Here is a 27,709-nt window from a genome sequence, read left to right as displayed (position 1 = left end):
GGCGTGGTGGCGGGCGCCTGTAATCCCAGCTACTCGGGAAACTGAGGCAGGAGAATCGCTTGAACCCAGGAAGCGGAGATTGCAGTGAGCTGAGATGGCCTGAGTGACAGTGTGACCACTCCACTCCAGCCTGGGTGACCGAATGAGACCTTGTCTCAAAAACAAAACAAGTGTATTAAGTCTTGAGTGAATTCCTACATCTGCAGGAGAAGAAAATCTGAGAAAACGCAAATACCCTATTAACTCAAGAGAACAGAAAAACCATTTTCAACACACTATGGCTAAAAATGATTGGTCTTAATTACCGTCACCTTAATTTATAATTTTAAAATGACACAGTTGCAACCCACTTCTCAAACATTTTAAATTACCACGGGAATTAAAACATAGAAGTGTGTGACCTAGAATCCCTCAAACAAGGAAAACAACTCATCCAAGATGAGTATGGAAGAATCTTTACCTTTTAGGGGAGTATCTTTAAACTATCTTTTTTAAATAGTAGAAATCTGCTTTTAAATCTCAGCCAACAACAAGCAAATTTTAAATCTATTTTACAACCCTAATAAAAATCAACCTCTTAGCTGGTGGACCCAGTCTGTAGCTGCAAATACAAAGACGTGATTTTTGAAAAGCTGCCCACAAGAGCAAATGATTAATCATTAAAATCCACTAAAATCAATTGTGAACAGCCACTGCCTCAGGGGCGACCGCGGGGCCCCCTAAGATGTGGCACTGTGATCTATATTTAGCTATCTAAACACGTTTACAGAACTGGCAACAACGAATTCGCAGGACTTCCTGAGCACCACCCCGGCAGATAACGCGACACTTGTTAAAGGGTGTTAATTTTCCGGTCCTCGGAGGGCGGGCCACGGTTGCCGACCGCTGCGTGCCCAGAACTGCCTGCAGGATCAGGCAGCAGCCGCCGCAGCCACGGAGGCTCCCAGCCACCCGCAGCAGGGGCGGGAGCGCGCGCCGCCCGCATCCGCGCCGCCAGGCTCCACTCCGGCCGCAGCTGCAAGAGAAGCGAGAGCGCGCGCTCCCGCGCGTCCTACAGATCACCTTCAAGGGGGCGGGAAGAATGGCCCCGGACAGGCCCACCTAGTGACAATAAAAACTCGCCAATAAAAACTCGAACTCGCCCTCGGGTACCGCCCACAAGCCGCCGCAGGCGCCCAATCCCCGCCGCGTTAACAGTCTTCACCCGGGGTGTCCAGAACTTGGGGGCGGGTCCATTAGGAACTAAATTAAGAAATCGAGTCCTGGAGTGGTAAGAAGGTGGGGAGGTTAGGCGGGGACTGCGCCTGCTAAATGCCCGCTCCCCCGCCCGCCCCGGCTCCCCGGGGACGGCCGCAGCTAGCCCGGTGTCGCGATCGTGGTAAACAAAGGCTCGCAGGGGACGGGGGCGGGGGTAACGGTCAGGTGACAGTGCCGAGCGCATTTCGCAATCGCTTTAATGGGGCTTCGCTGGCCCGCTGCCCCGGGAACCCCACCTTGACCCCGTCATTCCTCCCGGACAGAACCGACAGTCGTCCCACCAAACGGGAAGGCTGGATTTGAGGCGGTCCCACTCCCCCGCACTTCCTGAAATAAAAAGCGGCGCCCCGTTCGCAGCCCATCGGCAACAAGCAGCACCCGTCTGCCCAGCCGCCACCCCCAGCGGCGCCCGGCCCCGCGGCGACTAGGCCACCGCACCTGCGGCTACCCCCAGTCCCGGCGGCCACCCCCTCCCACCTCGCCCTTGCCAGGCCGCGCCAGCCGCGCCACGGTTCCCGGCCGCAGTGCCAGGAGGCGCAGGCGCCCTCCCTCAGGGCTGTAGCTACCAAGCGGGTAGGAGAAACCCCCAGGGAGACCTGGAGGCCCCTCGCCTCAGAAAGGGGCCCTGCAGCCCAGCTGCAGCCTCTCCGCAGACCGCCAATCTGGCTCCGAGAGGCCGGCCGCCGCTGGCTGCCCTCCCGCAGACACCCCGGTGGTCAGGACCGCCGCCGCCCCTCCGCCCCTGAGGACTCAGACTCTGGCCGGTTCCTCGCCTTTCGGCCGGTCCCGGAGCTGTCACCCCCGGTACCTCTCGGCGAAGGCTGGAAGCAGCCAGCAGCGGCGAACCCCGCGGTTCCTCAGCCGCCCGCGGCGCAGCGCACTCTCCAGCGCCGGCGTCTTCTCCAGCCACCAGTCTCTGCCGCAGCTCACAACAAAGGAAACATGTGACCCTCCGGGCCAAAACACTGCGCGTCACCGACCCCTGGCCAATCCGGGTGGGCGTCCTCCGCCCCGGGGAACCCCGGGAGATGTAGTTCTCGCTTCCAGGTGGCCTCCGGGGCCACTCGGGGCTCCAGCTATGGGGTGGGTGTCGGGCGCCCGGGAGGACTAGACCCACTCCAAGGGCTGCTGACTCAGAAACACTTTGTTTCAAGTAGAGATAGTTAAAAAAAATGCCTTTTGTGTAAGGAGCCGAGTGAGAAGCCAGAGTCGTTTGTTTCTTTCCCTCAAAGGCCCCTGCCACGTCCCCAGGAAAAAGCCCGCGATCAGCCCCTTCGGCTTTAAAGCTTGGGTAGAAGCTTAGAGAGCTTTTTGTTTGACCCTTTGATAGACAATCGGAAATCAGGCCTGAGGGCCTGAAGGGTGGACGAAACTAAAACCCTAGTCCCTAGAAGGAGCAAGGAAAACCACCTCTTTTTTTGATAAAGCTGTTACTGTCACTGGTATCAAATCCTAGGTTACCTTTTTATTTTAAACGCACAAGCACGTCGACCAAAGCTGTCACAAATCCCTGTTTTCCAAGGTAGATGGAATCCCTAAAGGGCGTTAGTTTGTAGTTTTGTGTCTGTAAGCTTTTTGTTTTGTTTTGAGACAGAATGGCGCTATCTAGGCTCACTGCAACGTCTGCCGAGTTCACGCCATTCTCCTTCCTTAGAGTAGCTGAGGCTACAAGCGCCCGCCAACACGCCCAGGTAATGTTTTGTATTTTTAGTAGAGATTGTGTTGGCCAGGCTGGTCTCGAACTCCTGGCCTCAAGTGATCCGCTCTCCTTGGCCTCCCACAGTGCTAGGATTACAGGCATGAGCCACTGCTCCCCGCCTGCAAGTATTCTTTTAAAGGATGAATATGCCTTCTGATTTTGCAACCATTTAACTAGTTTTTGGTTTCTGATACCAAATTAAAAAATCTCTATCTTCTACATGTCAAGAATACAGTCATGCCTCTATTAAATTAGGGGTTGTGTTCCGATGACCAAATGACCAGAGGTGGAAATAATATGGAAGGCCTATATACAGGCCTTTTAAACATACTTTTTAGGCCTCTTTTCCATCTCTTATTCAATTATTTGAGCTATTTCTTCTGGTATTTATATATTTCCAAATAATGTATGACTATTTCCTATTAAGGAAGCTATCCTTCTCATAATCTGGTTAAATCATTACTGTTTATGCTAATGAGACCATGTATTTATTATTCATTGTTGAGACAAATCATATACAATTTCCCGTCTTGTATGGCTTTTGGTTTTCCTTGGAGTTTTAATAATTGGCCTCTTTCTTTGCTTATTTTATTATGGATCTATCACAATGTCCTCTCAGTTTCTCTAAAACGATAAAATCCTTTCAGTACAACTCCATATAATCAAACCCATCAGATAATCCATCGTGTGTGTGTGTGTGTGTGTGTGTGTGTGTGTGTGTATCTATACTTTTTTCTTAGAGTCATTGGTCCGCAGTTCCAATGAGTGTTTGGGAAGCTTTCTTCTTTCTCTTGGGTCTTCCTTTCTCCAGCATCCTAGCATTTTCTTCTGTGATTTCGAGCGTTGCCTCATATTTTGGTAGAGCACATTCCTCTTAAATAGCTTCCTAAGAAAATGTCCATGAGTAAATCTTTTGTACTTTTCATGTCTAAAATATCATCACTCTATTTTACCTTTGAATGATGATGTTGCCTAGTCATACAATCTACATTATAAATTATGTTTATTCAGGATTTTGAAGATGCTTTATTAACACCTAGATTCCGGTATTGCTGTCAAGAAGTACAATGCTGTTCTTATACTGATTTTTTGTATTTGTTGGTGTGTGCTTAATAATTCCCACTCCTCAGGAGGTAGCTGTTGAATAGGTTCACGTGGTCTTCTCTTAGCAGCTCCTTATGACCTCCCCAGGCTCACGGATTAGCCTTCTTCAGTTTTGTTATTCCTTGTGGTTTAAGAAAATTTCTGGACTTTGGAACTTTTTATTTACTTATTTATTTATTTTTAATTTATTTTATTTTGAGACGGAGTCTCGCTCTGTTGCCAAGGCTGGAGTGCAGTGGCGTGATCTCGGCTCACTGCAACCTCCACCTCCTGGGTTCAAGCAATTCTCCTGTCTCAGCCTCCCGAGTACCTGGGACTACAGGTGCCCGCCACCACACCCAGCTAATGTTTGTATTTTTAGTAGAGACGGGGTTTCACCATATTGGTCAGGCTGGTCTTGAACTCCTGACCTCAAGTGATCCGCCAGCCTTGGTGTCCCAAAGTGCTGGGATTACATGTATGAGCCGCTGCACCCGGCCTGGACTTTGGAACTTGATCCTTCCAGTTTTGAATAGTCACAGCTGACCTGGACGTTGTTGATGTTGTCACACTTTACCTTGTTCTCCACCTGATTACTTTTATGCATGTATTTCTTCATTATGGTATAGGCCAGAAGTTTATCGTCCTCCTGTGTAGGAATTTGGGGGTCGTAGGAAGATCTTGACTTAACACCTCAGGATTCTTTACACATTTACAGTGGGAAAATCTGGTGATGTAAGCGACAGAATAAGCATGTGCTTTGGCTCAAGCCAGGTTGAGGGGTACCTTTGTGACTTTTACTTTAAAGGGACTCAGGGAGCAGGAACGTCTGGGGATGTGCAGAAGCACATGGCGTTAAGCTGGGCCGGGGCCCTGAGGTGAGAGACAGGCCACGAAGCACCTAGTAGGTCATCTCTACCTTCATAAACTCCCAACTCTCTGACAATACATACAAGGTCCTTCTTGATGGACCCTAGGGCCTACCTCTGCAGCTGGAACACAGCCTCAGTGGACTACCTACAGTTGCCCAGAGGACTGTTGCTCTCTCCATCTCCAGACCATTCCCAGCCATAGCCTGCTCCCTTTGCGTCTTATGCCCCTCCTGCCCTTCACCCCATTCACTAGGCTAGTTCCTGCTCCTCCTTCCAGGAGGCAGCTTGGGAGTTGCTCTCTTGGGAACTCTCCTTTCCCCCCATTTCCCCCTGGGCTAAGTATCTTCCTTCTATCTTCCCACAGTAGCCTGTCCTTATCTCTTTCCCAGCAGTTATCACACTAATTGTCCAGGTTTGTAGTATTTTATTTTATTATTTTTTAGAGACAGGTTCTTGCTGTGTTGCCCAGGCTGGAGTGCAGTGCTATGATCTTGGCTCACTGAAACCTTGAACCCCTGGGCTCAAGTGATCCTCCTCTCCCAGCTTCCTGAATAGCTAGAACTACAGGTGTATGCCACCTTGCTTAGCTAATTAAAAAAAGTTTTTTTTAAAGATGGGGGTCTTGCTATGTTGCCCAGGCTGGTCTCAAACTCTTGGCTTCAAGTGAACCTCCTGCCTCAGCCTTCCAAAGTGTTGGGATTATAGGTGTGAACCACCTTGCCCAGCCTGTCCAGCTTTATTTATGTGCCTTTCCCAACTGAGTACCCTCTGAGCTCAGGGATCATCTTAACTAATTTTGTATCCCAGTGCACCTAGTAGGTGTTCGATATGTATCTGTTAACTGATGGAATGATCTCTACTTCCTGTTTTTTGAATTTTTTTTTGAGATGGAGTCTTACTCTATGTCACCCAGGCCGGAGTGCAGTGGCGCAATCTCAGCTTACTGCAACTTCCTTCCACCTCCCAGGTTCAAGCAATTCTCCTGCCTCAGCCTCCCGAGTAGATGGGATTATAGGCGTACACCACCATGCCCAGCTAATTTTTTGTATTTTTAGTAGAGACGGGGTTTCACCATGTTGGCCAGGCTGGTCTTGAACTCCTGACCTCGTGATCTGCCCACCTCGGCCTCCCAAAGTGCTGGGATTACAGGCGTGAGCCACCGTGACTGGACCTGATCTCTACTTCTTAAAGGGAACTGAGAGAGAGAGAAAGTGCCAGTAGACCCTTTGGGATCAACTTGGGGCTCACCTACATGATGAGGTCCTCAGACAGTGCAGAGTCATCAAACACAACTCTGAGAGAGGGAGGAAGAGGACCTACAGGCAGGCAGTCTTGGAGACTGGAAGGCCTGGCACACAGGCAGAGGCCTATTCAGCAGGTGGGATTTCCTCAGGCAGCCAGAATATGGGTGGTCTTGGCATTGATGGAGGACCCTGGGGTTATACCTATCCCAGAATTCAGTGTGGCTGGGTAGCAACCTTTTCCTCAGCTGGGGCTGGAACAGAAGCAGAGCTGTCAAGTCCAGAGGGAATCTGCTGAAATCGAGTGAGATAAAGCTATAATGTGATGTATTTTATGCAGTGTTTACAACCCAAGTCTGCCTGGAGGTAGACAGTTGGAGTCAGGGGAACCAGAAGGTCTTCAGACTTATTTCTTCTCCTTTCAGGAATAGAGTATATCATTCCATATTGTGTCTTCTTGCAAACCCCTCTGAGTAGTCCTTGTTTTGCTCACCATAGCATCCATGACAGCCCTTAAGATTTGAAGATGGCCAAGCATCCATAGTTCCACCAGCCACTCATTTTTCCCCCTGCAGCCTTTTCCCCATGCAGTGGTCTGAACCACTTCCTAGATATCCCCAATACTTTCAGACCTCCCTGCCTCCCCTCTTGGCCTCCAGCACTTGGGGTCTCCCCTGTCCCCAATTATGGTAGAAACCTTGGTCATCCTTTAAGGCCCATCTCAGGTGCCATCTCTTTGGTGGGGTCTTCTTGATTCACTCCTTTCTCCCCCACCTGCTGCGAAGCAGTGCACACCTTCCAGTCCTTTAGAAAGTGACACCTGCACTGTTTTCACTCAGGGTCCTTTGATGAGCTACAAGGTCAGCACTTGGAGCTCCTCTCTCATAACAAATCCCAGTTGAAAAGCATTGGTGAATGGAGATTTTACTGAAGGCTTCATGAAGAGAGAATTACATGGCATCTCATGCTACAAAACTCCACAGCAATCTCCACTTCTGCTCCCTCACCTCAGCGCTCCTCTTTTCCCACTGATACCCTCTGTCTGGGCCTCTCTCCAACCTCGCGCTTGGGTTTCCTCCCTTTCAGTGATCTCTGTCACCTTCTTCCCAAACACACTCCCTCCTCCCATCTCTATTTCTGTAATATGTATTTTCACACTCATCATCTTGCAAACAAGACAGCTCCAGAGAACATCATAAATACAATTATCCCTGTCCACCCCACCCCCGCCCCATTTTCCTTCGAACATATTTAACATCCCAGCAAGCCTGCTACACAAATGCTCCCCTCTCTAGAGTGTTGAGTGAAGGGGAAAGCAAACACAATACACTAGCTGCTCAGGCACCAGAGCCTCTTCAGTCTTGAGGGCCACCCCTCCCTCCTTTCTTCTCTGGTGAGGTCAGGTGACGCATTTCTGAAGCCCTATTGGATGAAGAGGTCTGACCCTTCCTAGCCATGTAGACACCAGGAAAAATTTGAATTTTGCCCTTCTGGAACCCCACTCCCACTCCAGCCCAGCCACTTATGGCCCCACGAGGCCAGACAAAGCTTGTGATCAAAGATACCAGCATTAAATTTCAAGAAGGAAAGACATAGCTGGAAATTTTTCTGTGTTGAGGTCTGGGTAACAAGGAAATCTGCCACCTGGCAGGTGAGTTCTCCCAACTCCTTCACTGAGCTTTTTCCCTCAAGGGTGCCATCTGCCACAGGGTGTCCTTCCTCAGAACTGAAGGAAGAAGTGGGCCTTTCCATCTCATGGGGAGGGGAGGGAAGTGGCGATCCTTGGTTTGTCCCTAAAACTGTCCTTCACCGGTTGAAGTTGATGAGGTGCGACTGGTGCCTCAGTAGCCTCAGGATTTTGTGTGTGGCCAAACCTACCTAGATGCAGATAAGGTGGTGGCCATCACCGTGAGCCCCAGGTTCTGACTTCAGAGGGGTGAGGCATACCTGCATGCCTCCTCCACTGTGATGCCAGACCTAGCTACACTCTTTATTCTGACCCACAGACATCTGATTTCATCTCCATATAGAATTCCTGGCCGGGTGTGGTGACTCACGCCTATAATCCCAGCACTTAGGGAGGAAGAGGCAGGTGGCTCACGAGGTCAGGAGATCGAGACCATCCTGGCTAACACGGTGAAACCCCGTCTCTACTAAAAATACAAAAAATTAGCCATCCGTGGTGGCGGGCGCCTGTAGTCCCAGGTACTCAGGAGGCTGAGGCGGGAGAATGGTGTGAACCCAGGAGGCGGAGCTTGCAGTGAGCCGAGATCATGCCACTGCACTCCAGCCTGGGCGACAGAGCCAAGACTCTATCTCAAAAAAAACAAAAACAAAAACAACAACCAAAAAAACCAAACAGAATTCCTGCTGCTGGAATCCCAGCAGGCTTTGACTTTATCCCCAGTTTCTTGCCTCCAAGTTTCCCTGCCTGCATGACACTTAGGAGGCATGCACTAACTTTAACTTGATTTTTCTCTGCTGTGCCTGGCCGTGCTCTCCTTCCAACTGCTTGCAGTTTCTGAGAGTGTGTCTTGTCCACCTGTGGTCTTGATTGCCTGGGGAACCCTCCCAGGAACCCTGTAGTAGGTATGAAGGGAAGGGGTTGGACCTATCCAAGGGTGTCTGCAGCTGACCTCCTACTCTGTTCTTGAAAGACCTCATCCAGTTTCTTAAGAAATCATCTGTTAAGGCTGAAACAACAATCTCCGGCCCAAGAATGATCAATTTAGTGATCTCACCAAGGTTGTGCTCATCGGAGGCTCCCTCTGAAGCACCCATTCAGAACAATGCAACCACCCAAAAGCTCCAGTGCAGATCTGAGAGCAGTTTCTACACATGGCTAGTCCAGGGACTACCCTAGTCTATGTGGTGCCGTTTTCACTCTCTTATGTAAACTCAGCAATTTGACACTCATATCCTCTGTCTCCCTCTAAAGACTTAAAATCTCAGTGTTCCTAGTTTAACTTTAAAGTTGAAGAGTCTAGGCTCAAAATTTAGCTTTACTTCTGGTAGCTATACATCCCTGAGTAAATTACTCAATCTTTCTCAGCCTTAGTTTTCTCATCTGTAAAATGGGATAAAAACACTTTATAGAATTGTTATGAGGATTAAATGAGAAAAAAATATTTATCTCATGCCTGGGATGTAACAAATGCTCAATAACAACCAAAGTGGTTGTTGTTACCTTCTCCTCCACCAATTCTATGTCCTCTGTGATTTGTCCTTTGCTTTAAGAACAGGAGAGGTAAAGAAGGAAAGAAATGAAAAGTAAAAGAATATATAACCTCTATTATATACATTTGAAAAACAACCCTGGCGAAATGAAATGATTTTAAAACCTAGAAACCAAAGCCAGCTTTTCCGAACACCCATCCAGGATCCTATCCTCTAAAGAGAGATTGTCAACCAGGTGGAGAGAAGCAATAGCCTCTGTTCTTAAAATATCTACACGCAAAGGCCAAATAACTGAGCTTAAATTTGATTGCCTCTGGGTTGCCTACCAAGGAATGAAGAGTCATGGATTGAGGAAACCTACATTTCTTGGAAGGCAGCTATGCTCACCACTATACCACCAACGCGGAAACCTACATTTCTTTCAGTAAACTTTTGACATTAAAAAAAACAACAACAGCACAAAAACCCAAAAACTATGTGCATATATGTAGTATTCAAATATTTTTTTAAACATTAAATTTTTTTTTTCCTGATTCATGATCAAAATAAGCATCTGTATTCATTATTGCACAACCTCTTTTGCTTCCAACTCCGGAGTGCTCTGAGACTGGCCTAGAAAACAAGGAGGGCTCCCAGGTCACCAGCACACAGGGACAGAGCCTCTTGACCCCGCTTGCGACAGCATCGCAAGCACATGCCTGACATACTTTGGAAGGCCTGCCTGGTTCTATTGCTGGTACATGAAAGTTTTGCTCCGGCAGCAAATCTCTAAATTTAGATGCTTTTCAGGATGAACTCTGAGTGATCTTTGTCCCGAAGACTAGTAAGAAGTTGGAGGGCACCTTGCTTTTTATTTATTAAATCAAATGCCAGAGCTGATATTTTATAATGCAAGACTTGTGAAAATTGCGGTATTAATGGAAAATAAAACAAACAAAAAGATTTCTGCTTTATAGTTCTCGTAAAATTTTACCCTGGGTTTGTTTTACTTGATGTGAGTTAGCAAAGTATTACCATAATCTATTATTATAATATGGTGTTATAATATGATAATACTTTGCAAAGTCACGTGAAATAAAAACAAACCTAGAGTAAAAAATTTTTTTTTCCTAGTAACTCTATAGGAGTGTCTTGGGTTAATACAGTTTAGGAATTTTAGCTCTAATATAACGTCTTGATGCGTAAAATTTGCCATTTTAATTGAAGAAAAGATACTTTCCCAATAAATTAAGAAGAAATTAAAGACAGAACCTTTAAGGAATGCTGAGTACACTTTGGCAAAGAACCGGCTCCTGGCAAGGCCAGCTCCACAGTATATTTTTATGGAGAGTCAAGAATTTACCTTTGGGCCCGGGTGCAGTGGCTCACACCTGTAATCCTAGCACTTTGGGAGGCTGAGATGGGTGGATCACCTGAGGTCAGGAGCTCAAGACTAGCCTGGCCAACATGATGAAACCCTGTCTCTACTAAAAATACAAATATTAGCCAGGTGTGGTGGCACGCACCTGTAGTCCCAGCTACTTGGGAGTCTGAGGCAGGAGAATCACTTGAATCCTGGAGGTGTAGGTTGCAGTGAGCCAAGATCACACCACTGCACTCCATCCTGGGTGACAGAACGAGACTCTGTCTCAAAACCAAAAAAAGACAAAAGAATATACCTTTGGATTTGGATTCAGATCCTGGCTCTGGTACCACCAAAAGGATGATGTTGGGTGGTTTATTTAACTGCTTTGATTCTTGACTTCTTTGTCTGAAAATAGAATCTAGTAATATCTTCTTCTTATAAGAATTAAATGACAGCTTATTAAAAAAGAGACCTAGCTCTCAATAAATAGTAGGAATTATTCACTCAAGATATAATGGTGAGTGTAATTCTATCAAGATGCAATGGTTAAGTACTGTTATGACAGGGCATAATGTTGCATTGACATATCCTAGCAAAGGAAGTTTCTTATCAGAGAACATCATGGGGTAATGGAACAAGATACACAGAAAAAGAGAAGGGTTCTGGGGAGCCCCACCGTAACTTTCTCAGCCACTCAGATACCCTGGACAAATCACCTAATTCCCTTGGGTCCTAGTTTCCTCATATCTAAAAGGAGCACTGTTCCTTGCACCCGAGAGAGTGTCAGGCTAAACTATTTCCAAAGGTCTGTTTGATTTTGGAAGTACTGGGTAGTTTTTTGTTTGTTTGTTTGAGATGGAGTCTTGCTCTTGTCGCCCAGGCTGGAGTGCAGTGGTGCAATCTTGGCTCACTGCAACCTCCATCTCCTGGGTTCAAGTGATTCTCTTGTCTCAGCCTCCCAAGTAGCTGGGACTACAGGTGCGTGCCACCACGCCCAGCTAATTTTTGTGTTGTTAGTAGAGATGGGGTTTTGCCATGTTGGTCAGACTGGTCTTGAACTCCTGACCTCAGGTGATCCACCCATCTCAGCTTCCCAAAGTGTTGGGATTACAGGAGTGAGCCACAGCACCCAGCCCAGTACTGGGTAGTTTTTGATTGAAGGAACTTTGGTGGAAAAGTTATTTTGGTCCAAGAAACACCCAATTCAGGACATACCTGAGGGCACATGAATTCTTTGGGGAGGAATTGTGTGGAAGTCCGAGGTTGCAAATGACCAGAAATCAGATTCCAGTTTCGGGAGTGAAAAACCAGCTTTCTAGGCTAATGGGATATGGGGAGGACACAGTTGTTTACTTTGGCATCAAACTGAACCCAGTTCCTACCCCGAACCTTTACAACAACTCTCCCACTACTTAAGTAATGCTGTCCTCAAAGGCTTTCCAAGCTGGGTCGTTGGGGGAGCACCTCTTCCTCTGCAGCCCCCACTGCTCAGGGACAGCCCTGAGCCAACCTGCCCTCCCTCCAAGCCATCCCACTCCTGTACCTAACTGAAGTTTGCCCTGCTCACCGCCCTCCTGGTGGGACACTTGGCCTCCCCAATTCTGCCCCTAGCTTTTCTATTTTAGTGCCCAACTCAGGGACTTTTTAGAATAAACAATCACATGCACTATGACATTTGTGACATTGCTGGCTTGTTCATGCTCCCTGCTATCTTCTCATTAATTATCTCTTGCTTTAAAAAGAATAAATTAATAGTTTTTAAAGTCCCTTTTCCCTCAATTTGAAAGTGTTACACATCAGTTGTAGAAAAATTTCTAAAGCATAAAGAACAAACTGGATATCATCTATGGTTTTCTGACCCAAAGACAACTACTGTTTAGTCCTTCATATCCATATTTATAGTTTATTTATATCTATTATATGTGGTTTTACATATTTGAGTTTATACTATACAAAATAAACTCATGTCAGTATTTAATAGGTGGTTTTCTGTTCCCTTCTGTCTGGTCTGTCTTGATCGGTTGCCTCTTCCCAGTCCCAATGACACTGATCTGCAACTTGGAGCTAGCTTCTATCAGCATGTTATTACCAAATATTGAGATAAATGAGGGGTTTTATATGCTAAAAAAAAAATGTCCTTGGTGGGGCACGTTGGCTCACGCCTGTAATCCCAGCACTTTGGGAGTCCAAGGCAGGTGGATCACGAGGTCAGGAGATCGAGACCATCGTGGCTATCCCGGTGAAACCTGGTCTCTACTAAAAATACAGAAAAATTAGCCGGACTTGGTGGCAGGCACCTGTAGTCTCAGCTACTCGTAAACCCAGGAGGCAGAGCTTGCAGTGAGCCAAGATTGCACCACTGCCCTCCAGCCTGGGTGACAGAGTGAGACTCCATCTCAAAAAAAAAAAGTCCTCGAATTTGAAGATGGTTTAAGCTCATCAACTCTGCAGACATGATTCCTAGGACAACTTTATTTTGCTGTTTTAAAATTTCTTAATATATAATTGCTTCTGGTGTTCCCCTATATTTTAATTTTATTTTATATTGCCCTTTTCCTTTTTTTATGAAAGAGAAATTTGTAATAACATTAAAATAAATATTTCATTAAATATTATTCATAATGACATTATGCTATCCATCCAACTAAGTATTTCACATATATTTTTCATAGGCTCAGAATTTGTCTACATACTGCTTTATGTGGTGTTTTTTTTTTTTTGTTTGTTGTTTTTTTGTTGTTGTTGTTGTTGTTGTTGTTTGAGACAGTCTCACTCTGTTGCCCAGGCTGGAGTGCAGTGGTGAGATCTCGGATCACTGCGCCCTCCACCTCCCAGGTTCAAGCAATTCTCTGCTTCAGCCTCCCGAGTAGCTGGGATTATAAGCTCCCACCACCATGTCTGGCTAATTTTTGTAATTTTAGTAGAGACAGGGTTTCACCATCTTGGCCAGGCTGGTCTTGGACTCCTGACCTCATGATCCACCTGCCTCGGCCTCCCAAAGTGCTGGCATTACAGGTGTGAGCCGCCGCACCAGTCCTATGTTGTTGTTTTTTTCACTTAAGACTACTAGGAACATTTTCCATGTTTTATTAGGTCCATCCAATTATCCTGTTTCCTTGACCTCACATTAATAATAACAGTAATAATGGCCAACATTTCCTGAGCACCATTGCAGGTGCTTAAATACTTTGCCTACATTATCTTATTTAATCTCCATACAACGTCATGAAGTAGTGCCTACTATTAGCCGCCCCATCTGACAAATGGAAAACTGACAGTTGGAATCCTTAACCAGTTTGCCCAAAAAGTTGAAGTTAAAAAGTCTGATCCTAGGTTTGGTGCTTTCTCTAATCCAGTATACAGTTCTGTTTGCTTTATAATGTCCCTTGGTAGATATACTGCACTTCATTCAGCTGCTCCATTGGTTTTAGATACTGATGTTGCATCCACTTGGTGTTTTTTCCTCTATTTGCACAACTCTGCAAGGGACATTTACGTGCACACATGTAGTTTTGTTGCTTCCAGTGCATGATTTTCTTTCTTTCTTTCCTTCTTTCTTTCTTTCCTTCCTTCCTTCCTTCCTTCCTTCCTTCCTTCCTTCCCTCCTTCCTTCCTTCCTTCTTTCCCCCTTTCCCCCTCTTCCCCTTTCCCTCTTTCTCTCTTTCTCTCTTTCTTTCTTTCGACAGTCTCTCTGTTGCCCAGACTAGAGTGCAGTGGCACCATCTCAGCTCACCGCAACCTTCGCCTCCTGGGTTCAATGATTCTCCTGCCTCAGCCTCCCAGGTAGCTGTGATTACAGGCACACGCCACCACACCTGGCTAATTTTTGTATTTTTAGTAGAGATGGGGTTTCACCATGTTGGCCAGGCTGGTCTCAAACTCCTGACCTCAAGTGATCCACCTGCCTCAACCTCCCAAAGTGCTGGGATTACAGGTGTGAGCCACCACACCTGGCCCCAAAGCATGATTTTCTTATGGTTAGTTCTAGGACATGGAAAGGGAGAAAGATTTTGTTCAAAGGTTTTATTCTAAAGGACTTTATTGGATGAAACAATGGGAAAAGATGAAGAGAATTTAGCTCTTTTTCCACAGGCTGTTTTCCTGAGCTCCATCCTATGGAGTTAGGGGAGGGAAGGAGAGGCATTGAGGAATCGAGTCCCTTTCAGGCTGGGGCCTCTTCCATTATGGAACAGTCCAGGCTTCCTGCTAGTATAACATTTCTCACAGGTGTTGTAACTTGTTTCATTATGTTACTCCTACTTAAATAAAAGGACTGTTTTCCTTCTTTGTACTTGGGGGCCTAACATAGTGTGCACCACATAGTGGGTGCTTAGTAGATGCTTGTTGAATGAAAAATGAAGGGTAGGGAAAGACCTCTTTTAACTGTGAACTCTCATTTTCAATCAGGTTAACTGTGATAGGAACAGTACTTAGCTGGGGCGTGTAAGCATGTCTTTTTATTTTGATGCTTTGGCAGCTTGGGACCTTGTGGATTTTGAAAGGAACTCCCTATCTGGGGTTAGCTAATTCTTAAGAGATAGCAGTCAACCTGCCCAGGAGCATGCCTTTCATACGCAAACCAACCAATCTGAAGACGGTACTGTTGTAGTGTTGCTAATGTATTAAGATGTAAGTTTTTTGTTGTTTAATACCTGGAGTTTTTTTTGTTTTATGTTTAAGATGATTAAGGAGGTTGGACACAAGGGTGAGGTTGGAGTTAAAGTTTAGTAAGCAAAAGAAGAAAGATTTGTGCAGCAGAGAGGGGGCACCACCGTGTTTATGCCCACAAATGGAGAAGAAACTTTTTTGGGGGAGCCTGCTGATTATACAAAGAGCTCTTCAAAAACCCTTACCTTGCTGTCTACCTACAGCAAGCTAGCTAACTCCTCTCAACACCCCAACCACCTCCCTTATGAGGCTCTGACACTTGGGCTACTAACATCCTGCTCCAGGTACCCCAGGGCTAGGTAACAGGCAAGCAGGGACCACCCTGATGCTCCAGAGCCCACTGAAATTATTCAAACTAGCCAATCCTAAGCCTGCTTGCCCTGCCTTGCCCATTTCTTCCTGTGAAAAGCATGATAAGACTCTTGCCCACATTTTTCCTTTGCCCTCTCTGGCTTGTGACCAATCCTGGTACTTCCCCATGTGGCCTTGGATGGCATAGTGTGCCCCCTTAGGAACTGTGAGTAATGAGCTTCTTTTTAAAATTATTTTTATTTTAAGTTCTGGAAGGCATGTGCTGAATGCACAGGTTTGTTACATAGGTATACATGTTCCATGGTGGTTTGCTGCACCTGTCAACCTGTCATCTAGGTTTGAAGCCCCATATGCATTAGGTATTTGTCCTAATGCTCTCCCTCCCCTTGTCCCCCACCCTTCAACAGGCCCTGGTGTGTGATGCTCCCCTCCCTGTGTCCATGTGTTCTCATTGATGAACTATCTTTTCGATGGCAGTCATTTCATCCATTGGCCTCATCATTCCTGAATTATGACAATAAAACCTATTTTTAAAACAGGGTGCTAAAGTTGATAGTGACTGAGATGGTGGTGGGTGAAACATTGTGACAGTGTAGGGGAACATAGCAATAGGGTTGCAAGATGTAAGTGACAGTAATAGCAGCATTAACTAACAGAGTATAATGGTTAACAACCTGGGAAAGAGCAGGATAATTATGATAATTAATAGCAATTAATCTCATAATCATAAGACATTGCTTCACAGAACACTTTTGCACATATTATCTAATTTGTTTCTCACAAGATACGCTTTTAGATAATATTATTGTTCTGTCTGATTATAGAATGGAATAGGCCTTCTAGTACGTTCACAAAACGAGAAATAAAATTGGAGATCACCTGATCCAGTGTTCTCATAATACAATTGAGGGAACTGAGGCCCTGCAAGTGGAAGGGAGACTGGCTTTGTCTGACCCCCTCCCTCCTGGCTGTGTTCACAGATGTTCTCTGCTGATTAAGCACAACCTGATTTAGGAGCCATCTCTGAGCCTGGCAGGAGGTAGGGTAGAGCTCCAGCAGCTGGTGGTTTTGAGATCAGCCGCTCAGGCTTCTTTCCCCCTGAAGTCTGGCTAACTAACATCCCTTGGTTACTACCCAAGGTCCACCACCTCTGGCTTGGGCCAGGGCTAAGCCAAGACGCCAGGTTGTATCCTTTCACCTCTGCTCACAACACCTTAAAACAACCAACAACAGCACCTCTCATAGTCCCATGACAGTGACTGGGAAGGACCTGGCCCTCCTACAGGGTAATTGCCTTTATGTCCTTGGGATGCCAGGCTATTCTGGCATTGGGGACTCAGGCAGGAGATCCAGGTCACATGTGGTTTCATGGCAGTGGCTTGGTTACAGGTCATTTCCATTCCATTAGTCAGTTCGGAGTGGAACTAGACACAACACTAGGGATACAGAGGCCTGAATTACTGGTCCAGATGCCTCAAGTTGCCTGAAAATGAAATTTGCCTTAGAGCCTAATGGTAGGTAGAATTTGCAGCCTAAGGAGTTGGAGATAAAATTTAGAGTCTTCTGGGGCAGGGAGCTGGCAATGCTGCTGGAGACATTTCCCTCTCTTATTTCATAAGCATGTACATTTTAAGAAAGAACCACTGGGAGCTGGGGCATTTGAGGTACAACTGATGGATCTGACTCTCTGTTCAGAATCCAAGAATTTCCATTTGAGACAAAATTTAAGCAAAGCTCAGTGGCAAAAGAAAGTGGTCAGTGCAGTCAAAGAGATAGAAACAGCAAAAAATAAAAAGCACTTGAATTGTCTCAGCTAGTTTCTGCGTTATTAACGATAGCCAGGACCAGTTCAAATTCCTGTCTATGCCACCACCAGTAATAAAATCTGACTGCTTCCTCTGGATCACCACTTTCACCAGCAAAACATCATGTTATATGTGTGCTGAGTACAGGGCCCAGAGCTGGTGTGACAGTGCTGGCTGGTGGGAACTCCAATCTGAGGGGTGGCTGTGGGTGGCCAGCAGGGTAGGGACCAGGGAGGCAGGAGCATGGTGGCCAATGGCTGGGTCACCAACTGGCTCAAACAGGATCTGGGTGAGCTGTGGGCATAAAAAACTATCAGGTCAGTTAACAACAGAAGGAAGCTGCGTTTTCTGATTTACAAAGTAATCCTGAACCAGGGAACTGGAAAAGGCAGAAATGAAGGCTGGGGGTCTGAGACAGTACCAGGAAAAGTTCCAGATTCCCCTGAGAGGAACTCACAGCCCTGTGGCCTTGGATCTGGGATAGCTCAGGTTTTGAAAAATTAAATTAAATTGTAAATCAAATGTCATTGTAGCCGCACCTACAGAATGGTCTTTTTAGGCTTTCAGGGACCAGATCTCTCAGGGAAGCCCAATGCCACTTCCATCCTTAGTTCCCCAGAAGGCTAATGTCCGTGACAGGTGGCAGTGCTGTGTCATTGGGCACAGGGGATATATTTGAATCTCAGTGATATTCTTTGAATTTTTCCTTCAGGATCCTGCCTCCCACCTCCTGGGATAAGAGCAAAGGGTAGGATTATAGAAAAATATATAGCAGTATGAATAATTGGAATGAGCCACCCATGATTACAAATCTCTAGAGGCGGCCGGGCGCGGTGGCTCAAGCCTGTAATCCCAGCACTTTGGGAGGCCGAGATGGGTGGATCACGAGGTCAGGAGATCGAGACCATCCTGGCTAACACAGTGAAACCCTGTCTCTACTAAAAATACAAAAAATTAGCCGGGCGAGGTGGCGGGCGCCTGTAGTCCCAGCTACTCCGGAGGCTGAGGCAGGAGAATGGGGTAAACCCGGGAGGCGGAGCTTGCAGTGAGCTGAGATCCGGCCACTGCACTCCAGCCCGGGCGACAGAGCAAGACTCCGTCTCAAAAAAAACAAAAACAAAAACAAAACAAAACAAAACAAAACAAAAAAACAACAACAAAAAAACAGATCTCTAGAGGCAACCACTCTCCTTCTTCATCTGCGAAATGAATATAATTCTTATAAAGGATTGAGGGAGAAGCTATTTTAACATTTTGGCATATTCCTTTTTTTNTTTTTTTTTTTTTTTTTTTTTGAGATGGAGTCTCACTCTCGTCCAGGTTGGAGTTGCAGTGGCTCGATCTCAGGTAACTGCAACCTCTGTTGCCCTGGTTCAAGTGATTTTCCTGCCTCAGCCTCTCGAGTAGCTGGGATTACAGGCTCCTGCCACCATGCCCGGCTAATTTTTGTATTTTTAGTAGAGATGGGGTTTTACCATCTTGGCCAAGCTGGTCTTGAACTCCTGACCTTGTGATCTACCTGCCTCGGCCTCCCAAAGTGTTGGGATTACAGGCGTGAGCCACCGCGATTTGCTGAGAATAGTTTTAAATATCTTTTATGCTAATGACCTGGTAACTTTTTTTTCTGATTTCCATTAAAGTATAAAACACTTTCTTGACTATGGTGTTTTTGTTTCTGAATCATTAATTCTGCTAACTTTATTCTTTCCCTTTAATTCAAATTTCCATTGAGGCTCTTTTTATTTTTAATTCCTTTAGGTGGATGCTTAGCACAAATGATTTTTTTTTTTTTTGAGACAGAGTCTTGCTCTGTTGTCCAGGCTGGAGTGCAGTGGCATGATCTCTGTTCACTGCAACCTCTGCCTCCCAGGTTTAAGTGATTTTCCTGCCTCAGCCTACGGAGTAGCTAGGATTCCAGGTGGGACTCACCATCTGGGACGTGCAGAGTGCTGGAGGGTAAGCAGCCGAGAGGTGAGATCTACACAGAACTGCTTTCTGCTTAAATCTGTTTAAGCCCCATTTAATTTGGAGTCCCCTGGACTCATAGTTAATCCCTAACAGAGGGCTAAATTCCCAGAGAGAGGAAAGCTAGGACTTTAACTCATAACTGAGATTGCCCAGGAAGCCCCAGTAGAGGTGGTTAATTTTTGCCCTCTGCCTCATAAGATGGACTAATCAGGACCTCAGCCAATGTGATTGACCTGAATGACAGACACTATTGCTTTTCCGAGGTGGCTGGAGTTTTCCATCTTCTAAAATCGACACCCTTGTCCAATCACTTCGAGGTAGTTTCTTGAGTATTCTCTTAAGGATCAGAGACCAAAGCACTGTATAAAACTGTAGTGTTCCCGTTAGGTACCATCTAAGGAGGGTAAACAGGAGAAAGTTCACCTTTCAAACGTTAATCTGATACTGAAAACAGCAGTTGACTTCTCATTTACACAGGCAAAACACTTTAAACTATTTTAGCAACTGTTTTATGTAAGAAAAAAAGAAATAGGATTTTGATGGTTAATGCTATATTTTAAACACATTTATCTCCATAGCTACTATCTTAAGAAATAATAGTTTTTGCATTTGTGTCTGCTTTTCTTCTTGAATTTAGTTGTCCTCTAACCAAACTGACGGGCAGGGAGTTGGACTAGAAAGGGCGTCTCTATAGTAGGCGTATCTCTGTGGCTGGGATTGAGGGACTGATTGTTCAAGAAAATATCCCTTTGTTCTGAGTCAGAAGAGGAGGACGAGAAGGAGGAACACCAGGAATCCCAGAAACCTCTTCACTCCCGGGGACATAGAAATGGCGGGAAATGGATGGGCGTGCTGTCTATAGAGATCGACATTCTGGATGTACACTTGGACTTCCTGGGCCCTTTTATTCCACATAAATTACTGTAGTTATTGGGGATGTAAAGCTACAGCCTGTCCTTGGGAGAATATTCTCTTTCTGTAACAATATTCAGGATATTGTCAGAGTGGGACTTTCTACTTCTCCTGTAGAAATGGTGATGAGATCTGGATCCCCTCTCTTCAGAATGGTACACCCAGGTCTTGTCACTCACTGGACACTGCCTGATCTTGATGTTGCAGTTTCCATTGTCAATGACATCATCTGACCTTCTGTGGTCTGGATTGAGACTTGGATTGTCTGAGTACTGGCAGATGTACTAGTTTTTCATCAGGCATGATTTTTTTTTTCTAGACAAAATTCTGAACTTAGACTCTTTAAGGACTCTGCACTTCCATGCAGCAGAGTTCAAAGTTTCCATACTGCTAATTTTCTCACAATCTTCTGCCTCCGTTTTTTTCAGAGTTTGCAGAGAATATAAGGATGACCTCAGCTTGCTTCATCCATCCCCTGAAGCTACTGTGATGTTGGACGAAGCCAAAGAATCCATAGAATCCTGAGCACGTTGCTCTGGTTTCAAATCTGACAAAAACCCCAGGGATTTTCATACCCCTGTGTTTGATCGTTAGCCTACCCTGAAGCCCCATGGTCCAGATCCAATTTCTGGAGCCTTCTACTGTTTGCGGGGCCTGGGTGGTTGCCATGAGCAGAAACACTGTTCATCTTGTGCCCAGTCCATATCAGGTCAGTAGTTTTTACTTGCAAGGTTCTGGTTGTTTTGCTTTAGCTTGTTCTTATTTTCTTTCTTTCTTTCTTTCTTTCTTTCTTTCTTTCTTTCTTTCTTTCTTTCTTTCTTTCTTTCTTTCTTTCTTTCTTTCTTTCTTTCTCTTTCTTTCTTTCTCTCTCTCTCTTTCTTTCCTTCCTTCCTTCCTTTCTTCCTTCTCTCTTTCTTTCTTTCTTTCTTTCTTTCTTTCTTTCTTTCTTTCTTTCTTTCTTTCTTTCTTTCTTTCTTCTTTTCTTTTCTTTTTGACATAGTCATGCTCTCTTGCCCAGGCTGGAGTGCAGTGGTGTGATCTCAGTTCACTGCAACCTCCGCCTCCCAGGTTCAAGCGATTCTCCTGACTCAGCCTCCCTTGTAGCTGGGACTACAGGTGCCCGCCACCACGCCTGGCTAATTTTTGTATTTTTAGTAGAGATGGGGTTTCACCATATTAGCCAGGCTGGTCTCCAGCTCCTGACCTTGTGACTTGCCCGCCTTGCCCTCCCAAAATGCTGGGATTACAGGCATGAGCCACCATGCCCAGCCCAAGGCTGCATATTTTTGAGTAATAAATCTGACTTTAGGAAAGAAGAGATATCCAACAAAAAGGATTTATGCTAGGCATGAGAAAAGCACGCTTCTGCAGCACGCCAGCACTTCCCATCATAGGTCATCTGCACATGGTCGACACTAATATGTTCCCACAGATTTCACAGCACTCTGCGTAGACACGCTCAAAACAGCCACAGCAGAATGGGTGGCCATCCTTCATAACATACGTTGTCCTCTGGGGACCATTTTGCGCTCAAGGCAGCAGAAGTGTTTCATGTGCCAATGGTGACTCTCAGTTTCTGTGCAAACATCAACAAAATTATCTCAGCACATGCTGAGCTTCAGGGTTTGAGCAATTCAGCATGGTGCCTGCCACAGTGAATTTTTTCATCCTGATAAAAATAGACGAGGTTGACCAGCAGCTCTTCACACGTTAAACAGACAAAACAGAATGAGTACCAGCATACTCCAGGGCCCACTCGAGAGGCAAACAGTTTTATCTCCGCTGATCTTCAGCCCACATTGCTCACACATAGCGTGCATTACTGCTCTAGACAAAAGTTTAATCATGCCTCTTCCAAGTGCTTCTTTCTGCTGCTAAGCACTGAACACTTGGAATTCTTTATTCTCATCTTCATTCAAAGACTGATTGTACTATATCTCATTATCATGTGGTGGCAACTGGTATACAAGCCCTTTAATCAGATGTTTCTTTCCAGGGATGTTAATATAGGGACATTTTCCGCGGATAAGCAAGCAAAATAGAGCTGGTTCTGCTCTGGTCTAAGGCCCAGGGGACCCTGAAGTACTCCTCCAGTGCATAGCCAGAATCATTATCTGATATGGAACTTCTCTGATACCTAAAGGCAAATTTGCTCATTTTGGGCTCCATCTCCAAAGGCATGATAATAAAGTCAAAAAGCCAGTTTTTGACATCAAACAATGGCTGCTCTGTCAGCCTGCTCCATTCCCAGGAGTCTTAGTGAGTGAAGCTGCTGAAATGCCCTCACCTCTTCATCTTCAACTCTTTTTCCTGGAAGCAGCCGGCTGGCATAGAAAATTCACTGGGTTCCAGAGTCAGAGAGAACTGGGTTCAAATCCCAGTTCTGGTACTTACTAGTTGAGTGAGGTTGCGCAAGTTCTGTAACTCTCAGAACCTCAACTTCCATAGCTGTAAAATGGATATCATATTAATAATAGGGATGTAGTAAGGATTAGATAAGAGAAACAATGTGAAGCATAGGGCCTGGTATATGCTCTCTGTTTAACAAATAATAGTTCTTTCCTAGTCTATTTTTCTGTTAAATAAGAATTGAACTAGGTTTGGTGTTGCCATCTCTGATAGGCACTAGGATCACCATTCTCATATTTGAGTATGGCTTGGGGAAGACCACATTTTTTCCATGCCTTTGTACATGTTGTTCCTCAGTCTAGAGTCGTGATTCTTAAACTTTACAATTCATCAGAATCACCTGTAAGATTTGCTAGAACTCATATTTCTGGAACCCACATCTAGAATTTCTGACTGTATGTCTGGGGAAGGGCCTGAGAATTTGCATTCCTAACAGGTTCTTAATTGATGCTGGTGCTGTTGATCTGGAAACACATTTTGAGAATCACTGGCCTAGAACAACGTATCACATTTTCTATCCTCTGGCTGACTCTTACTCATCCTTCGAGTCTCAGCTTTGATTTTTTTTTTTTTTTTTTTTTTGAGACGGAGTCTCGCTCTGTCGCCCAGGCTGGAGTGCAGTGGCCGGATCTCAGCTCACTGCAAGCTCCGCCTCCTGGGTTTACGCCATTCTCCTGCCTCAGCCTCCCGAGTAGCTGGGACTACAGGCGCCACCACCTCACCCGGCTAGTTTTTGTATTTTTTAGTAGAGACGGGGTTTCACCGTGTTCTCGAACTCCTGACCTCGTGATCCGCCCGTCTCGGCCTCCCAAAGTGCTGGGATTACAGGCTTGAGCCACCGCGTCCGGCCTCAGCTTTGATTTTATTTCCACCAGAAAGTCTTTCTTAAACCTGAAGTCCAAATTAGGTATTCAGTCTCTGTGCCTTCAAAGCTCCCTGGACTTGCTCACTCATAGGATATATCACAGTGCTTTGTAATTGTCTCGCTACTTGTCTGTGTCTCTTACTAGACACTATCTACTTTGGAAAAGGGATCATGTCTGCCCTATTCGTGGCTGTATCTCCAGCACCTTGCTCTGTGCCTCGCACATAGTGGGTGCTCAATAAATGAATGTTGAATGAATAATTGAGTCAAACTGTGGGTAGCTAGAACCAGAGCTTAGGGACTCATGAAGGTGGGGCAGATAAAAGGAGTAAGTTCTGAGTTTCACCATGTTGGCCAGGCTGGTCTCAAACTCCTGACCTCCGGTGATCCGCCCGCCTCAGCCTCCCAAAGTGTTGGGATTACAGGCGTGAGCCAAAATACAAAAATTAGCTGGGCATAGTGGCAGGGGCCTGTAGTCCCAGTTATTCGGGAGGCTGAGGCAAGAGAATCGTTTGAACCTGGGAGGCGGAGGTTGCAGTGAGCTGAGATCACGCCACTGCACTCCAGCCTGGGCAACAAGACTGAGACGCCATCTCAAAAAAAAAAAAAGGAGTAAGTTCTATCAGTGGCTAGTGGTCAGGCAAGTCTAGCAATTCAGTGCCAGGGACATCAGCAGAAAGTATCAGAAATTATAGGTGCAGGGCCTGGACTTCAGAAGCTGAGTTCAGCCTCTGGAAGGACTTGGGTCATGAAGAACAGGGCAGAAACCAGTGTCATAGAAACTGAGCAGGGACTTGATACTCAATATCTGATTAAGGTGCTTGATCCAAAAAGCCCCAAGAATTTAAAATATTACTGGTCCCATTCTTGTTTGATGGCCCAACATATGGTCTATCTTCGTGACTATTTCATGTGCACTTAAAATATTTCTTCTTTTGTTAAGTGATGTGTTCTATAAATGTTAGCTAGGTCAAGTTGGTCAATAGTATTGTTCAAATCTTTGACATCCTCACTGATTTTCTGACTACTTATTTTACCAACTATTGGGTAAAAAGTGTTTATATCTCCAAATATAATTATGGATTTGTCTTTCTCCTTCAGTTTAGTCAATTTTGCTGCATGTATTTTGAAATTATATTATTCAGTGCAGACACATCAATGATTGTTACTTCTTTTTTATTAATTGTTTACTTCATCATAATGAAATGTTTTTCTTCATCCTTTTATAAGGTTCTGAAGTCTACTCTGATATTTAGAAAGCCACTCTAGCTTTCTTTTTCTTTCTTTCTTTTTTTTTGAGATGGAGTCTCACTCAGTGATCATTCTATTTCTTTCCTTTGTATGTTATGTTTTTTCTCTGACTACTTTTAATATTTTCTTCTTATCACTTCCCTCCAGCTATTTGATTGTGATATGCTTTGTGTGTGTGTGTGTGTGTGTGTGTGTGTGTGTGTGTATGTATTTATCTTGCATGAAGGTTTGTTGGGATTCTTGAAGCTACAAGTTTGTAGTTTCTATTATATTTGGAAAATTTGAGCAATATTTTTGTTTAATATTATTTCTGTCACTCCCCCACTTCTGCATCTTGTAATCTCATTATACCACTTTATATTGCCCTACAGGTCACTGAAACTCTGTTCAGTTTTTTCAATCTTTTTTCTCTCTGTGCTTTAGTTTGGATAGTTTCTATTACTATGTCTCCAAGTTCATTGATCTTTTCTTCTGCACTGCCTAAATTGTTGTTTAACCCTTTCAGTAATTTTTTTATTTCAAACATTATATTTTTCATCTCTAGGATTTCCATTTGGCTCTTATCTATATCTCCCATTTCTCTCTGTTTTTTTTTTTTTTTTTTTTTTTTTTTTTTGCTGATTTTATCACCTCTGTCATTTCTGAGTTTGTTTTAACTGACTGATTTTCTTCTAGTCATGGATCACTTCTTAAAATTAAAAAAAACTTCTTTGTATGTCTTGTAATTGTATTTTAGAGACAGAGTCTTGCTATGTTGCCCAGGCTAGATTAGAACTCCTGGCTCAAGCAACCTTCCAGCTTCAGCCTCCTAAGTAGCTGGGACTGCAGGTGCACACAACCATTCTTGTCTACTCTGGTGATTTTTGATTGGATGCTGGACATTTCAACATTTGTTGAATGCTAAATTTTGCTTTTTTCTGTTTAAGTACGTTAGACTTTGTTCTGGCAGACAGTTAATTTATTAGAAGATCAGTTTGATTTGTCTGAAGCTTGTTTTTCACTTTTGTTATTTTAGGTCTAGAGTATCCTTTACTCTGGGACTAGGGTAGTCCTACAAGCAAGGTGTAGCCCTTCTGGGGTCTTTACTGAATGCCCCAGGTGCTTAATACAGTTTCTTCTTTCTGGTTGATTAAACTCAAATGTCTCCTAGGTCTGGATGAACTCTGGGAATTTTTCAGCTTGCAACTACTGGTAATAACTTCCCAGGATTTTTGTGAGGATTAAATTAAATAATGCATATGAAGAGTATCGCAGGGGATTATGATTGGAAAGAGATACACAAGGGGCTTCTGGGGTGCTGGCAATATATTTTTTCATCTGGGTGGTGATTACATGTGTGTTCACTTTGTAACTATTCGTTAAACTGAATTATTTTTATGTGTATGTTATATATCACAATACAAATTAAAAGAAAACAAAGAATATAACATACTGCTGGCATATAGTAGATGCTCAATAAATGTAGCCAGCCTGATTACATAAGAGATGTAAAATAGCTGGCACAGAATCCAGCACACAGGGCTGGGGGAGAATCCTGGATAATTTCCTGTAAGTAAGCTTTTTATGGAAGTATAACCTAATAAAGAGAAATAAAGCATAAGCACATAGCTCCATATATTTTTCTAAAACAAAACACACCCAAGTAACCAGTAATCAGGTCAAGAAATAGAACTTAATTGGTTTTATTGTTAATGTAAAACAATATGGAATGGGATTTTCCTGATGTCTCATAATTTTGGTTAAATCCTCAAAGCTGATAAGAATTCCTCTTTATTTCTAAAGAATGATTTTAGGTATCCCCTCAAGGTTGTCTAAAAAATAGCAGAACTGGTCCTGTGACTATCAGCCTCTGTCATCCACCTTCAGCCTCATAGAAGCCTAAGAGTTCTAGGGGAGCAAGAAGCACAGAAGCCTAGGAGTTCTAAGCAAGCAATCTTACAGATTACAGATTGCTTGCCTAGAAGCAGGGAAGGAGATGTGCTCTAGTGATGGGCTGAGAAGGAATCACAGCCCCTGTGTTTCCATGGAGCCAGGGCTAAAAACTAAAAGAGTTCTTGGGAAGCCTGACATGCAGGCTTTGAAGTTTATGGGGTTGCAGAGGTGTTGGAGGTTGAGTGGTGGGGTGTTGGAGGTAGTTAATAGTAACGTAGAGGTCGATGTTTGCTTCCAACCTAGAAAATCATCAAGGCAGGAGGAAGGCTAGAGAAGACCATGATGGCATGGTAGGGAGTGAGAGCCACAGTTTGGTGGGGCAAAGTTATATGAATTTCCTGGCAGAGTGAACTCTGCAATAGGCAGTGAGATTTGAGCTGCCTTGATGGAGTTCCCTCCCAGAGGGCATCCATCTTCTTCAATTTTTTTTTTTTTTTTTTTGAGACAGAGTCTTGCTCTGTCATCCAAGCTGGAGTGCAGTGGCACCATCTCGGCTCACTGCAAATTCTGCCTCCTGGGTTCAAGCAATTCTCGTGCCTCAGCTTTCCGAGTATCTGGGACTACAGGCGTGCCACCATGCCCAGCTAATTTTTGTATTTTTAGTAGAGACGGGGTTTCACCATGTTGACCAGGATGATTTCGATCTCTTGACCTCATGATCCACCCACCTCAGCCTCCTAAGGTGCTGGGATTACAGGCGTGAGCCACACAAGCCCAGCTGATCTTCTTCAGTGTTGATCCTCTAGCCACAGATCAGGCCTGATGTGAGGGGGATTGGATGTGAGTTTCTTTGTTTATATCAGAGTAGAATTTTAAAAACATCCCCAAATGAGGCAATTCATACAATCACAAGAGCCTGAAAAACTTTAAGATATTCCTGAGGTGTCCAGGGCCTAAAAAAGAGATCCAGCTG

At 44.8% G+C, this 27,709-nt stretch overlaps 1 protein-coding gene and 1 pseudogene across 2 annotated transcripts in view; both read right to left on the bottom strand.

Moving 5' to 3' along the window:
* The window catches only part of KLHL24 (kelch like family member 24), a 53,523-nt gene extending 51,335 nt beyond the window's left edge, over nt 1-2,188 (bottom strand). For both annotated transcript variants that reach the window (XM_017860622.1, XM_017860623.1), the window contains exon 1: nt 2,066-2,188. The gene's annotated coding sequence lies outside the window, so the exon portion shown is untranslated. The remainder of the gene's footprint in view (nt 1-2,065) is intronic.
* A 17,820-nt stretch (nt 2,189-20,008) lies between these two features.
* On the bottom strand, nt 20,009-22,520 carry LOC108521041 (prickle-like protein 1 pseudogene; annotated as a pseudogene).
* Nucleotides 22,521-27,709: the final 5,189 nt, after the last annotated feature.

Source organism: Rhinopithecus bieti, unplaced genomic scaffold, assembly GCF_001698545.2.
Source record: "Rhinopithecus bieti isolate Rb0 unplaced genomic scaffold, ASM169854v2 scaffold_55189, whole genome shotgun sequence".
Lineage (NCBI taxonomy): Eukaryota > Metazoa > Chordata > Mammalia > Primates > Cercopithecidae > Rhinopithecus > Rhinopithecus bieti.
This window is presented reverse-complemented; position numbering and strand designations above follow the sequence as displayed.